The sequence below is a fragment of the Xenopus tropicalis genome, chromosome 7 (genome assembly GCF_000004195.4).
Source record: "Xenopus tropicalis strain Nigerian chromosome 7, UCB_Xtro_10.0, whole genome shotgun sequence".
Classification (NCBI taxonomy): Eukaryota; Metazoa; Chordata; class Amphibia; order Anura; family Pipidae; genus Xenopus; species Xenopus tropicalis.
Window position 1 is genome coordinate 59878910 of NC_030683.2, and position 16155 is coordinate 59895064.

The window sequence follows — 16155 nt, forward strand, 5'->3', positions numbered from 1 at the left end:
CTGTTTACACTGGAGAAGAGGCGCTTAAGAGGTGACATGATAACTATGTATAAATATATAAAGGGATCATATAATAACCTTTCTAATGTTTTATTTACCAGTAGGTCCTTCCAACGGACACAAGGGCACCCACTTCGTTTAGAAGAAGGGAGGTTCCATTTAAACATTCGGAAAGGATTTTTTACAGTGAGAGCTGTGAAGTTCTGGAATTCCCTCCCTGAATCAGTCGTGCTGGCTGATACATTATATAACTTTAAGAAGGGGCTGGATGGATTCTTAGCAAGTGAGGGAATACAGGGTTATGGGAGATAGCTCTTAGTACTAGTTGATCCAGGGACTGGTCCAATTGCCATCTTGGAGTCAGGAAGGAATTTTTTCCCCTCTGCGGCAAATTAGAGAGGCTTCAGAGGGGTTTTTTGCCTTCCTCTGGATCAACTAGTAGTTAGGCAGGTTATATAAAGGCATTATGGTTGAACTTGATGGACGTATGTCTTTTTTCAACCCAACTTACTATGTTACTATGTTACTATGTTACAACCACGAGTGGTAACCTGGACACCCGAGTGTGCTGCTGCCATGTGTGCACTCAAATCTGCCTTAGTGAATGCCCCTGTTTTGGCTGCACCTGACTTTAGCCAGGGATTCATTGTCCACACTGACGCCTCCACCTATGGGATTGGTGCTGTATTGTCTCAAGTGAATGAGAAGGTAGGTGAGCACCCCATTATATATCTGAGCCGGAAGCTGCTCCCCCGGGAAGTTGCATATGCTACAATTGAAAAAGAGTGCCTGGCCATTGTGTGGGCCTTAAAGAAACTGCAGCCCTATCTGTTTGAAAGTGATCACTGTGGTCACTGACCATAACCCTCTGAGTAGGTTGCAACGCGTTTCTGGAGACAATGGAAAAATTGCTAAGATGGAGCCTAGCTTTGCAGCAGTTCAACTTTACTATACAGCACTGCAAGGGCAGCCACCATGGGACGGAGAAGGACTGTACAGGACAAGGGCATCCTACGGTCTACCCCCCCGTCTGGGGGGAGCCCAGACGGCCGCCCTCTGGGGGGGGGAGAGATGTGAAAAGACTCCTAATAGCTGTTGAAGCTGCTGTCTCAGGGGGGAGGGGCCGGGATTTCCGAGGGACATGAAGCAGTTGGCTCAGAGAGTTGAGAGGGGAGAGGAAGTGGCTGCTGAGAGAGAAGCTGCTGGAAAGGCTGGCTGCAGTGGGGACTGGTGGCTGCAAAGCAGAGTGGGATAAGCTGCGGCGTCCCCTACTTTTGGATTGCATTTCCCCAGCACTGTCCCCTTAAAACATTTGAGAAGTGCTCATGCTGGGTAATATACCATTTAAAATTTATATGTATGTTAAAACACTTCAGTGGTTGTCTTGTGGGCTACGATAACTAACAATTTGAATGTATATACTGGAGCATTTTAGCAGTGCTGTGTGTCGAAGGCTAAGGCAATGTCCAAACTGTATTATGATTATTCAGTTTTGGGTCATATTTGCTTATGCAGCCTCCAGGTAAGTATGGGTAACATATCACTGATAGTGACCCTGTATCACATTTGTTTAAGTAACATTCAAATCTGTTATAAGCATGGTTTTCTATTGAAATGTGCTGTTTAGGTATTGCGCACCCAGGAACTATGCCTTATGTAGAAGCAACAGCCAGGCTGGATAATGCAGTATACATGTTAATGCAGTCTCTACATTATAATTTATTTGCATTAAGGTAGTGGTCAACTGACTTAAGGGTACAACCAAGCAGAATTGAGGTTGAATATATATTATATGTGGTGTGTGTTGCATGCAGGTATTATATATTTGTATAAAGGTAAATTCTGAAGGTGGCTGCAACACAGTATATAAGTATATTTCTCTTCTTTCAATACAGAGATCAATGCAAACATCCAGACGGTGTATAGGTAGGATGCATGGGTCTGAAACAGCATCCACTTTCTTCTCTAAGGGAAACACTCAAAGTGCAGACAGGTATTACACACTACATACAGTATGCACTGGCATGCAATGGCTGTTCAAATTATATGTGTATGTTTAATTTGACTAAACTCTGCGCTGTAGCCTTACTGTAGACACAGTAGTCAGCAATGTGTTATCTTCCAGTTATGTTTAGGGTTTTCAGACCTGATTTGTGCCGGTTGTACTCAAGACTGTAGGAGGATTACCACTACTGCTGTGCTTCTGGGGTGAGTGACATTGTCAGGGCTTATGATGTGGCAGATACCTTTCTCTATGAACAAGGAGCGGCTCAGAGGAACATGGCTCACAATACCTTGTAGGTTGCTATGGATATCCATATGGCAGGGAATTATACTAGAAACCTGAACAATAGGGCTCTGTATAGTCGATAATGATTAACATTCTCTGGCTCTGGACACTGAGGATCAGTTCACCATTTCTTAGTCCAGTATTCAGTGGGTGCATTGGTTTAAAAAACTTTTTGTTTGTGTGACTACAGATATAGTAATCTCTATAGGCAACTATGGCCATGACTGGTGCATCATTTGCAGGCCTTGCTGTTGGGGTAGACAGTAGGATAGGCCTGTCCAGTACAGGTACAATAGAGGGGCCAGTTAGCTGACTGAGTTTAGGCTCAGGGGCCACATATTAAGGACTGTCACATTTAGAATTCTAGAAGGGTGCTCGGACCATCAGCAGGCCAAGGCTACTATGGAAAAGACCCATGGGCTAAGTTGCATATGGGCTTGAGCACTGTGATACTGTTAGTATGCATCAGTTTCTTTTTAAATCAATAGGTGGATAACTTTATTTCCCCCTACCTAGATTTAATCCTTTTATTATCTGTGTTTTCACTTTCTGTTTGTTGCACTTATTTTAGAGCATGCAAATGTGTCATGGGTTCTAGATCTGATCTATGTGATGAAAACTATTATCCTTATCAGGGTGGATCCTTGTAGGTAGGTATCAAACTGGCCACCTGTTAGGCTTTTGTGTAGGGCACCATCTTAGAGCCTATGGAGCCGGCAAGGCTTTTGGCTGGTTGAACTTGCTGGGTTATTTTTCCTGTATCTATCTAGTTTTCTATATCTTTCTGTAGTCATGCCCTGGTAAGTTCTTGGTTTGATCTCAGGCTAGGTTGTTTGGTTGTCCAGAAGGGCTTTCTTATGTGGCTGCTATTGAGCATCCCTGTGGCATGCTTGTTCAAGACAGGGTTGATGGGTGAAATTGTACTGGAGGTATCATGCTCAGTTAGATGCTTCCACACATGACTCCTTGCACGGTGCATGGGTTTTGGGTTCTAGGATTTGTGCGAGCCCTTATGCACTCTGTAGACATCAGCGAGAGAGACATATTATCTACAAGATGCATAGGTTTTGCTGGGGGAAATAACATGGTTATCTGTAATAGCTTGTCCAGGTGTATAATGTCATTGATGGTGCAAAAGTCTTTTCCTCAGGTGTTCCCTACTTTAGCTGTTTCCAATAAAGATTGCATCCCCAGATGTGGGTTGCACACTCGGTATCATTACTTTGGTGTGGGCTTTGCCTTTATAGAGTTTTAGTTTAGAGTTTTAGTCCTTACTTTATATTCTGAGATACAGAGTTCTTTCCTTTGTGGAACTTTTGCCCTCTCAATTGGGGATATTAGCTTGCTGTGTCCCAGTAAGTGTTGACATGGAGTGGCCAAAAAAATGGAATATTGCATCATACTTACCATGATTTTCCATTCCTGGCCACTTCATGTCAAGGTTCCCACCATTTTTCAGTAGTTTCTAAAAGCTTTTTACTAGACACTGGAGTGGGGGTATGGTCCTTCAGATGGGAGCAGAGCGGAGGGTTTATCCCGGTAAGTGTTGACATGGAGTGGCCTGGAAAGGGAAATCACGGTAAGTATGATACAATTGTCCATTTTCCAAAATAGTCAGGAATCTTCAACCACTGCCTCCACAATCTGCTTCCAGACTGCCCTGCCACAGACTTAGACGTCAACAGAACACTTTGTGCACTTAGGCCGAAACCTCAGTCTCCAGAACCACCGCAACATGTATATGTTCGCCTACACAAATATCGCACCATGGTCGCACTAATGGAGGAGATTAAACCAACAGGAGAGATCACAGTGGAAAATTAAATGATCCAGACATTGCACCATTCATCCTAGCCAAAAGGCATGTGTTAGCCTTACCACCTATCTCCAACAAACACAACATGCAGTACATTTGGTGATTTCCCTTTAAACTACTGGTTCACCATGGAGACCACTCATATCTTGAAACACCCAGGAGAACAGGAAGCTAAATTATACATCTGGACTACAGCCCACCAGCTGACCCACAACGACGCAGACCCCCACCCATGAAACAGTTGGAGACAGCTTGAGAATGTTATACCTGACTCATCGGGTACCAACAATTTTCATCTACATTCCCAAGAGGAACATGGTTAAGTGAGTCTACTTAGCCCCCACCCCCTAAAACCAGGGACCTTTTAATTACCTCAAGACCTTTCGCGGACTACCCATCATGGGAAATATACACTATACTAGTTCATTTAAATCTACATCTTCTCTCTTTTTTTTTTTCTTTGATATAATATTTCTTACTATTTTCATTTTATAGTTGTATGTATTTGCGATTTAGTTTTAATGAATTATCTGTTTACCTGCCCAATTTCTAGTCTTTTCCTTTTCCCATTTTGTACAGTTGAGCATACTGTATATTATACAAATGTGTGAAATGTTGCATGTGAGCACCAGGTCTCCCTCTAGCAGCTATTACCCGGGTTTCCACTATGGCTATTCCTGACAAATATTTATTGTGTATTCTATCACACAATGCCAAGGGCCACAACTGTTCAGTTAAAAGGAGAAAGGCATGCAAGGAATACTTAAACCAAAGGGCCTCCATTATAATTATACAGGAAGCACACACTTTAAAAGAGGCAGAGAATCCAAATATTGGCATCCTCAATTGACACAGTGCTTCTACTCCTCAGCCTCAAATAAATCCAGAGGTGAGGCAATTTTGAATAGTTGATACAGACACAGAAGGTAGGACTCTTCTCTTTCGAAGAGAGCTTAATGGTAAGCCTCTAACGTTAGTAGGAGTCTATGCCCCTAACACCAACCATTCTCAGTTCTTCTTTCAACTAAATTTTGTCACTAATAAGAAATCTAGAGACCTGGTGGTTGCAGCTGACTTTAATACAATCCTGTAAATCTTTTCCAATAGAAATCTCATCCAAATTTTAAAAGATCACTACCTATTTGACACATGGAGGTATTTAAACCCAAAGCAACAAGATTATACACTTTACTCTCCACCGCACAAATTATAGAGTAGAATAGACCTTTTATTGATATTGGGAAATCTTCTTTCATTTCTATACAATTTTACTATAGAACCTCAAACCTGGTCTGATTACTCCCCTATCATAGGGACTATAACTATCCCTCAGATCAAATGGAGTTTAAATGAATCCCTTTTAGCTGATGATACATCTTGTAAACATCTACATAAACAGATAGAATACCTATACTTTAAAGAAAACAACCAGGATTCTACAAATCAGGCAGTCATATGGAATTCCCAGAGAACTGTAGTTCGAGGCTACTTAATTAAGCAAGGAGCACATATAAAAAAACAACGTATACAACAGAAAGAAAAACTTAAAGATAAACCGAGAGACTTGGAATTCCACCACAAAAACACATTAAATCCCGACCAACTAAAAAACTGCAGAAGGGAACTCATCCTACCTCTAGTGCATAAAGCAGAGTTTTCTGTTTTTCTCATAACAGCCTTAACTAAATTATTCAATACTTTGCTTAACTATAATATTAGACGCATTTTGCAGATAGTCCATGGGGTTGAAAACACTAAAACCAAAGTCATGTTGCTATCACTAGATGCAGAGAAGGCTTTCAACTGCATAGACTTAAAATATATACACCAAGCACTACTTCATATGGGGTGCGGCAATACATTTTTCACAGTCATAATGAATATGTATCAGCTCCCCACAGCTCAAGTATATATGGGAGGGCATTCAGAAAAATAAAAATTGTCAGTGAACTTTATATAAAATACTTGTGAAAAAAAGCTTTTGCACCTAGTTGTTAATCTGTGCTGCAACAAAATACAATTGTAGAAATCCAAAAAAATAGGAAAAAAGCTTAAGCAGGTTTGTTGCAAAACATTTATTGTGGGTATTGGTACTAAAAATTTTTTGCAGCAAACCTGCTGAAGCTTTTTTCCTATTTTTTGGATTTCTAGATATAGGAGGGCATTATTCATCACCGTTTCTTATAAACAATGGAACTCGGCAACATGGTTATTTAGGCAAGGACTGGTACATATTCTCTAACCAATATATATAAGAAACCACACTTATTCTTTTTCTCCCCCCTCCCTTCCCTTCTTACTCTCCCCCCAACCCCTCGCCCTACCCAGTTACAAGGTAGGTAGATATAACATATGAAAATAAGACAGACAAGTCTCCTCTCATGTTCCCTTCTGAGAAGTCTAAGATGGCATACATTATCGCACTGCTCCATGGTAAGGTTCTGGCCTGGGCATCACCACTCTGGGAGCGAGATGATCCCTTTGTTCACAAGGCTTCAGCCTTTATTTCCACCTTTCGTAAGATTTTTGATGCCCCTTGCCAAAAGATCAATGCCTCTACCCGCCTTCTGAAGATAACTCAGGGCACTGTGTTATCATCTGCTCAGAGAAATTATTATATTGACAGCCGTGAACCGTGATTAAGTTGGCCTTGGAGGAATGGCATCATCTCCTAGAAAGTGTGTCACAGCCTGTTACAATTCTTACTGACCATAAGAACCTAGAATATATTTCTTCCGCTAAGAGACTGAATCTACGACAAGCCAGATGGGCATTATTCTTTTCTAGGTTCAAATTCTCTATTTCTTACAGACCTGGGTTCAAGAACGTCAAAGCTGATACCCTGTCGAGATCCCTGTCTCCGGAAGAGGCTCCTTCAGTCCCTCCTTGTCCTATTATTCCTCCTGAATGAGTGGTGGCTACTGTGTCCTTAGCTCTGCTGGCTACTGAGAATACCCCAAAGTGCCCGTCTGGTAAGACTTTCGTCCCTCAGTCTAAGGTCTCTCAGATCCTCTGGTGGGGTCATTCCTCTAAGACTGCAGACCAACCAGGGGTTAAGAAGACACTTGATCTAATTTCCAGATACTTCTGGTGGCAGATATACCGATAGATTTACTGAAGTCAGCAGAATTTACTACAATTCTGGTGGTCGTAGATCGATTTTCCTTCAGTACTCAAGGTGGATGTTCCTGCTGCTGAGGCTGCCATTCATGACTTCAAGTCCATTTGGTCGTCTGCTCATCAAGGTCTGGTGAAGGCGTCTCTCAGTCAAAAGAAGGCAGCAGATAAACATCATAAATCTGCCCCTTGTTTTGCAGTTGGAGATTCCATCTGGCTGTCTTCTAAGAATATTAAGCTACGTGTCCATTGCCCTAAGTTGGGTCCTCATTACATTGGTCCTTTCAAAGTCAAGGAGGTCATCAATCCTGTTTGTGTTAAGCTCGAGCTCCTTCCCAGTATGAATATTTTGAACCCCAGTGGGTGCTCCTGAGAGGGGCGATACTGTAAGGAGCACCGGGAGACGGCGCACGTCCCAACTTTAGGCGCGCCAAATTCAAACCTTAAAAGCGCTACTTTGCTTGTTTTCTTTGCCCAAGCTAGTCCTGTTTTCCTGGTTCCTTTTGGGCCCGGGGCCCTAAAAGGGCATCAGTGAACACCGGGCTCGGCAGGGCTCTCCTGCTCTACCTAAGGGGTTATTCTAGGCAGTTTCCGAGCTCACAGAATGTAACACAATGTTTACAAGAACTAACCTTTATTCCATTTGATAGAACAAGCACATGTAACATACAAATAAATGTATAGCAAAACTGCTAAATACAATAAACATTGGCATTGGTATTGGCATTATATCTGTAAAAGCTCGGCTAACAGGTTCAGCACTGGATCTAGTAGCACTTTCCATATTCTTGAATAACTGATACAAAGGAGCAACAGAGGTGGAAACCCTACTCTTAGAACCAAAATGTAAACAAACTTTAACTTGGACTTATTTTCTTTATTATTTTGGTATTGATGAAGACATCAAGCAAACATGCCCAAAGGTATAGCACTTGATACTTGCAAAGTTTGATGCAACAGATGTTCTCAACCAGTCCTTGTTCAGATGGGCTAGCTTTTATACTTAGATACATGTCTAGAAGAGTTGCAATAGTGGTGTAGAACAGCCCAGTTCTACCATTTGCCCCAGTCACTTGGATCTCCAGGGCTCCTCCAGGACTCCCTCTCTTGTTGAGCTGAATTGCAGGTTTTTCCTCACTCTGATTTCAATCACCTACTTGTCATAACTGACTGATACTTGTCATAACAGCCCTACTGAAATTTCTACCCAAAGAGATTCAACATTTTCATTGGTAATGTCATTATTACATGGCTTTAAATCTGACTTTACATAAAGACAAACCCCTCCACCCTTTTTAATCTCTCTGTCCCTCCTAAAAAGTGTATAACCATTTAAATTCACTGCCCAGTCGCATTTTTCATCCCACCAGGTCTCAGTGATACTGTCACGCACGGTATCCCAAACTCAGAACAAAAGCCAAGGTCCCGGTCTGAGCTCACTCTTCTGCCTATAACAACCACCTTTCACTTCGGGAGGAGCCCTCCGCTACTCGGGTGCCGCCAGGACTTAATGTGAGAGGACCAGGGCAAATGTTTGAGCAGGCAAGGGAACTTAGCGTAATGCAGAATTTGGGAAACAGAGACGAAGTGATCAGGCCGAGGTCAAACCAATCAGGCAGCGAAGTACAAAGTCAGATTCCGGAACCGTAGTCAAAAAACAGGCAGAAGGTCAATACAGGCAGCAATCAACAAGGTCAGGGTCAGGCAATGGTCAAAACACAAATCAGAGTCAAAATAGCAGAATTTGAGAACCAGGAGGCGAAACCGAAGTTGGGCACTGAAAACAAACACAAGCGCCTTTAAATATTTGAAATTCGCGCGATGATGTCATGCGGCGCGCCGGGTTTAAAAGGAAGCGCGCGCACTTCCGCGTTCCATAGTTCCAGGACGCGCGCATCGGCGCGCACGATGAGGCGGGCGTCCCCGCCTAGAGAGCTGCGGGCGTCCCCGCTGCCCCACTGGACCACCAGGTATTCTTACATTACCCTCCCCTCTAGAGGGGGCCACCGGACCCTTAGGTTTATCCGGAAACTTAGCATAAAATTGTCTGATAAGGCGGTCAGCCTTAACATCAGTAGCAGAAACCCAAGATCTGGCCTCAGGACCATATCCTTTCCAGTGTACAAGAAACTGTAACCCCCCCCTGGAAAAACGTGAATCAACAATTCTTTGAATTTCATACTCAGTTTGACCCTCTACCACAACTGGAGGAGGAGAACGCTGGCGAACCACCCTGGCAGGTTTTAACAGAGAGACATGAAAAGAATTTGAAATTTTAAGCTCAGGGGGAAGTTTTAGGCGGACTGAGGAAGGGTTAATGATCTCGGAAATGACAAAAGGACCAATGTACTTAGGACCCAATTTGGCAGAAGGAACCTTATGTGAAATATTCTTTGAAGATAACCACACCCTATCACCAACCTGATATTCAGGTGACTCCTTCCGATGCTCTTTTTTGAGTACTCACGGCTGAAGACAGAGAATTTTGAATTCTCTGCCAAATCTGTGAAAAATGTTCCACCATAGAATTGGCAGCAGGAACAGCAGAAAAATGTTCAGAAAAAGAAAAACCCCTAGGATGAAGACCATAGACAATAAAAAAAGGAGATTCCCCGGTAGAGGTATGAGTGGCGTTATTAAAGGCAAACTCAGCCCACGGAAGAAACTCTGCCCATTGAGACTGATTATTGGATACATAACACCTCAGATACTGTTCCAATGATTGGTTTGTCCTTTCAGTTTGACCATTAGTCTGGGGATGATAGGCTGAGGAAAAGGACAGACCAGTACCTAAAAGAGAGCAGAATGCCCTCCAGAACCTAGAGACAAACTGAACCCCCCTATCAGAAACAATATTCAATGGGGCCCCATGATAATGAAAAGCTCAGCCAAAGTTTTGGCAGAGGGGAGGGCGGGAAGGGGAATGAAATGACACATCTTACTAAAGCGGTCTACTACCACCCAAATAACCGTGTTACCATTAGAGGGCGGCAGATCAACAATAAAATCCATAGCAATATGAGTCCACGGCCTCTCAGGAATGGGGAGTGATTGTAATAAGCCCTGGGGTAGAGACCTAGATGGTTTGGAGCGTTGGCAAACTGCACAAGAATTAATATAATTGCCAACATCTTGTCTCATAGTAGGCCACCAGAGGGAACGAGATAACAATTAACAGGTCTTACTCTGACCAGGATGCCCTGCTACTCTAGACTCATGAGTTTCAGATAAAACAGCCTCGCGTAAATTTTCCGGAACAAAAAGCCTCCCAGAAGGCACATTACTAGGCAAGTTAATTTGAGCCTCAGAGAGAGAGGCCAAAAGGTCAGGATTCAGGGCAGCGACAATCACCTCCCTAGGGAGGATAGTGTCGGGTTCAATGGCCTCTTTAGGACAAGAGACAAAACTTCTGGAGAGGGCATCGGCTTTTAAATTCTTGGACCCAGGTCTATAGGTTAAAATAAAATTGAAACGGGTAAAAAACAAAGCCCATCTTGCCTGCCTAGGGTTCAAACGTTTAGCAGATTCAATATACAGTAAATTCTTATGATCAGTGAAGACCGTAACCGGATGTTTAGCACCTTCCAACAGATGTCTCCATTCCTCAAAAGCCCATTTAACTGCCAACAGTTCCCTGTTCCCTATATCATAGTTAGCCTCTGTAGGGGAGAATTTCCTTGAAAAGAAGGCACAAGGATGTACCTTACAGGTAACAGGGTGACGTTGTGATAGTACTGCCCCAGCTCCAACCTCAGAAGCGTCAACTTCAACGGGAAACGGTAAGGTAGACTCTGGGTGACGCAGAACTGGAGCAGAGATAAAAGCTTCTTTAAGGAGCTGAAAAGCTTCTATCGCTTCAGAGGACCAAATACTAGGATCAACCCCCTTTTTAGTAAGAGCTGTGATTGGGGCCACCAGGAAAGAAAACCCCTTAACGAATTGTCTATAATAATTGGCAAAACCCAGAAATCTTTGAATAGCACGTAAGGAAAGCGGTTGAGCCCAATTTAAAATTCCCTCTACCTTGGTTGGTTCCATTTCTAAACCGTGTTGAGAAATGATGTACCCCAAAAAATGAACAGAAGGAACTTCAAAAATACATTTTTCAAGCTTAGCATATAATTGATGCTGTCTAAGTCTCTGCAGTACTTCCTGAACATGGCGACAATGATGTTCTAAATTAGAAGAATAGATCAGGATATCATCTAGGTACACTACCACATAGCGTCCAAGAAGATCACGAAATATATCATTTACAAACTCTTGAAAAACTGCAGGAGCATTACATAGCCCAAAAGGCATTACCAAATACTCATAATGTCCATCACGAGTATTAAAGACAGTTTTCCACTCATCCCCCTCCTTAATCCGGATTAGGTTATATGCACCCCTTAGATCAAGTTTAGTGAAAATGGAAGCACCTTTAACTCTGTCGAAGAGCTCTGAGATCAAGGGAAGAGGGTATCGATTTTTAACAGTAATCTTATTCAGACCTCTATAATCAATACAGGGCCTAAGACCACCATCCTTCTTGCTTACAAAGAAAAAACCCGCCCTGCAGGAGAAGAGGATGGTCTAATGAACCCCCTTTCCAAATTTTCCTTAATGTACTCTTCCATTGCTTGAGTTTCTGGAAGAGAAAGTGGATAGGTTCTACCCTTGGGAGGAACAGCCCCAGGAACCAATTCAGTTGTACAGTCATAGGGTCTATGTGCAGGTAATGATTCAGCCACCTTTTTTGAAAAAACGTCAGCCAAGGCTGTATATTGGGGAGGAAGACCCTTAAGAGAGGTTGTAGCAATGAAAACAGACCCTTTAAAACATGGCCCCTCACAGTGTGCTCCCCAACTAAGAATCTTACTAGAGACCCAATCAATCTGCGGGTTATGTTTTTGTAACCATGGAAGACCTAAGATCACAGGAGTATCAGGACAATTGATCAAATAGAAAAATAGCTGTTCTCTGTGAGAACCTTCAATGGACATGACTAGATCCTGAGATCTGGAGGATAGAAACCCGCACCCAAGCGGATTCCCATCAATAGCCAGTAACCTGACTTACAGTTAACTTAACCTGGGTTACAGTGGTACAAGGAATACCCAGCTTTTGAACAAAATTAGTATCTAAAAAATTGCCAGCTGCTCCAGAGTCCAAAAAGGCCGGAATCTTAACATTACCGTAACCCCAATCGAGGAGCACAGAAATGAAGATTTTAGAGGAAATACATTGGGGAGTAGAAACTGCATTACCCAAACAAGACTCCCCAGACCTGTTTAGGCTTTGCAGTTTCCCGGCCTCTTTGGACAATCTTTGCGAAAATGCCCTCCTTCGCCACAGTACATGCATAACCCATTAGTGCGTCTACGGAGTCTTTCTTCCGAAGACAAACGGGTAGAACCCAACTGCATAGGCTCCTCCAGAGACAAAGGAGTAGCAAAGTTTTGAATGGGTTCAGATACCAGAGATAGAGAGTGAGTAGTAGAGGAGGCCGATCTTTCCTGACGCCTCTCTCTAAGTCTCCTATCAATTTGAATGGAGAGAGACATTAATGCATCAAGGGATGAAGGAGCAGGGTAATTAATGAGACTGTCTTTAATAGCATCAGACAGACCAGCTCGGAACTGACTACGAAGAGCTGAATCATTCCAACCCGTTTCTACTGCCCAGCGACGAAACTCTGTACAATACTCCTCAACAAGCTTCCTGCCTTGTTTGAGGGCACGGATGGCCGAATCGGCAGAGGCCGCCCGATCGGGGTCATCATAAATAATAGCCAAGAGAGTATCGAGCTGGGTCAGATGGGGATAGAGTGAAAGCCCACACCTGAGGATCACCTAACAATAAAGTGATCACAAAATTGACTTTTGCCACTTCAGTGGGAAAAGAGCGAGGCAAAAAACTAAGATAAAGTTTGCATGCCTCCTTGAAAGCAAAACATTTACTCCGATCCCCAGAGAATTTCTCGGGAAAAGGGATCTTAGGCTCTACAAGGGGAATACCCATAGAGAGCGGAGCAGGAACTGGGTCATCCGCAGCAGGTTGCTGTTGGAGAGTATCTAACCTAACAGCCAACCCCTGGAGGCATTGGACAATTTGGTCTTGTTTAGTCTCTTGTTCCCTGAGACGCTGGAGGAGGTTCTTAAGCATAACTTCAGGAGAAGCGGATGAAGCAGAGGCCCCTTCAGCATCCATATTCTTTCTTAGCCCAACTTTCTGTCACGCACGGTATCGAAAACTCAGAACAAAAGCCAAGGTCCTGGTCTGAGCTCACTCTTCTGCCTATAACAACCACCTTTCACTTCGGGAGGAGCCCTCCGCTACTCGGGTGCCGCCAGGACTTAATGTGAGAGGACCAGGGCAAATGTTCTGAGCAGGCAAGGGAACTTAGCGTTATGCAGAATTTGGGAAACAGAGACGAAGTGATCAGGCCGAGGTCAAACCAATCAGGCAGCGAAGTACAAAGTCAGATTCCGGAACCGTAGTCAAAAAACAGGCAGAAGGTCAATACAGGCAGCAATCAACAAGGCCAGGGTCAGGCAATGGTCAAATACAAATCAGAGTCAAAATAGCAGAATTTGAGAACCAGGAGGCGAAACGAAGTTGGGCACTGAAAACAAACACAAGCGCCTTTAAATATTTGAAATTCGCGCCTTGCGCGATGACGTCATGCGGCGCGCCGGGTTTAAAAGGAAGTGCGCGCACTTCCACGTTCCATAGTTCCAGGACGCGCGCATCGGCGTGCACGACGAGGCGGGCATCCCCGCCTAGAGAGCGGCGGGCGTCCCCGCTGCCCCACTGGACCACCAGGTATTCTTACAGATACCAATTAAATCATAATTTTCAATACATGCAATAGCTTGCAGCTCCCCTAATTTACCCGACAAGCTTCGCGCATTAGCCAGCATGCAGCGGAGATTACTACTTCTCCCTCTGATGTTTACATTAGCTAACGGAGATTTAGAGCTAAGGCAAATATTAGACTGTTTTCCTTGTAATGGAAGCTCCTTATCTGATAAACTATATACCCCCCTCACTCCTCCCCCACAACCCTTTGCTAGTCCCCCTGCCCCGTCTACACTAGCTTTCCTATAGAACTCTAGCTCACCAACCCCCCCCCCTTGTCTAGTTTAAACACTCCTCCAGCCTCCTAACCATTCTCTCCCCTAGCACAGCGGACCTCCTTCCAATTCATTCCAAAAGTCAGCCCAGTGCTCTAGGAACCCAAACCCTTCCTTCCTACACCAAGACTTTAGCCATGCATTTAGCTCCCTAAGCTCCCGCTGTCTCCTTAAACTTGCATGTGGCACCGGTAAAATTTCCGAAAAAATGACATTGGAGGACCTTTGCTTAATCTTAGAGCCTAGATCCCTGAACTCACTCTTTAAGGTCCCCCACCTACCATTCACTTTTTCGTTAGTACCGATATGTACCAAACAGCCGGGTCATGCCCAGCCCCTCCCAATAATTTGTCAACCCGATCAACCACATGCCGAACCCTGGCACCAGGAAGACAGAAAACTGTTCGGTTGAAGCGATCCGCTTGACAGATTACCCTGTCCACTTTCCTAATGATAGAATCCCCTATAACCACCATCTGTTTAGGCCTAGCTCTGCTCTCCTCCCCACCACTACTAGAGAAACTGGTCTCCCGGCTGTTAGAGAGATCAGCCTCATCTAGAACCGCCAGTCCAGAGTTCACACTCCCATCTTCTTCACACAATCTGGCAAATCTGTTGGGATGCGCAAACCCTGGAGAAGCCTCCCTTTTCATTTTCCCCACACTAGTTTGTCTAACTGTCACCCAGCTTACTGCCCTATACTCCTTTCGTTGCTCCCCTCCCCCCATACTATCTGACCCGGCTAGCTCTTGTTCAGTAAGCAAGAGACTTCTCTCAAGATTGTCGATTGAATGCAGTGTTACAACTTGTTCCTCTAGTGCTCTAACGAGAGCCTCTAAAGTGGCAATTCGCTCACATCCACAACAGAGGTATGCACTTTGGAACTGTTGTTCCACAACTGCATACATGTGGCAGGCTGTGCTCTGTGTCAGACCTTGTTGCTGCCACTCATTCTCCCAGTTACAAGAACAGTTAAACAAAAATAGGTGAAAGAACTTGTAGTAAATACAAACTTAGTATCTTGTTTTAAACTCTCTTAGTTTGTAACTCCTAAGTTTATAACTCCACTTACAGAGCACCCACTTCAAGAGCAATCACTTGCAGAGCACCTACCACCAGAGCAAGCTCTACTGGAGTGCCAGTGGTTCTATTTGTACAGCCTGTTAAGGTCAACTAATCAAACCCCACCCACCTCAAACTGAGGGTAATTAGAAAGGAATGTAACTTCTGGCAAACCTGCTGTAAGCCTTATAGTTCACCCAAACTTTGTAAATTAGCACCAAAAACAACAATTACTTTTGAAAAAAATTAAACCCAACAGTTAAAAAACACAATGATTTTGATAAAAGTTAATAAAGAATACTTATCCCTTTTTTGTTGAATTGAAAAGCAAGTTGATTCAACCAGCCACCAGTCTGTTAGTAAGGTTAATAGTTACATTCCAGCTGAGCAGTGTGCATGCTGGAGTGGGGATAATTACACGCGGATTGCGATTGCGTGTAGGTTATCTTAACGTCGGTGGGTTAACCTAGTACAGTGCATGGGGAAGCTATGTCGTGTCCTAATTATGTGTGTGGTCTCCTGTTTGAATACCAATCAGGAGTCCACACACACAATTAGGACACGGTGGCGACTAGCTAAGATCAGGGAAGGTGGGTATCCCGAAGTTTACCTTGGTAGAAAACGTGTATTTTCCAGTGTCCTGGACATTCTGTGTTACCGGCTTAACGTCCATTTCCCTGTGGGACAAGACAGTCTAGGGAAAAGTACAATACAGATTTGGGATGATGCTATTTCCAGCGGATAACTAACCG

At 43.7% G+C, this 16155-nt stretch overlaps 1 long non-coding RNA gene across 1 annotated transcript; it reads left to right on the forward strand.

Annotated features, from left to right (window-relative positions):
• The first annotated feature begins 1175 nt into the window (after window positions 1-1175).
• Window positions 1176-8442, forward strand: LOC105947783. Its single transcript, XR_001171260.3, has 3 exons — window positions 1176-1332; window positions 1896-1993; window positions 6918-8442. It is a non-coding gene; the product is annotated as an uncharacterized LOC105947783 (long non-coding RNA).
• The last annotated feature ends 7713 nt before the right edge of the window (window positions 8443-16155 follow it).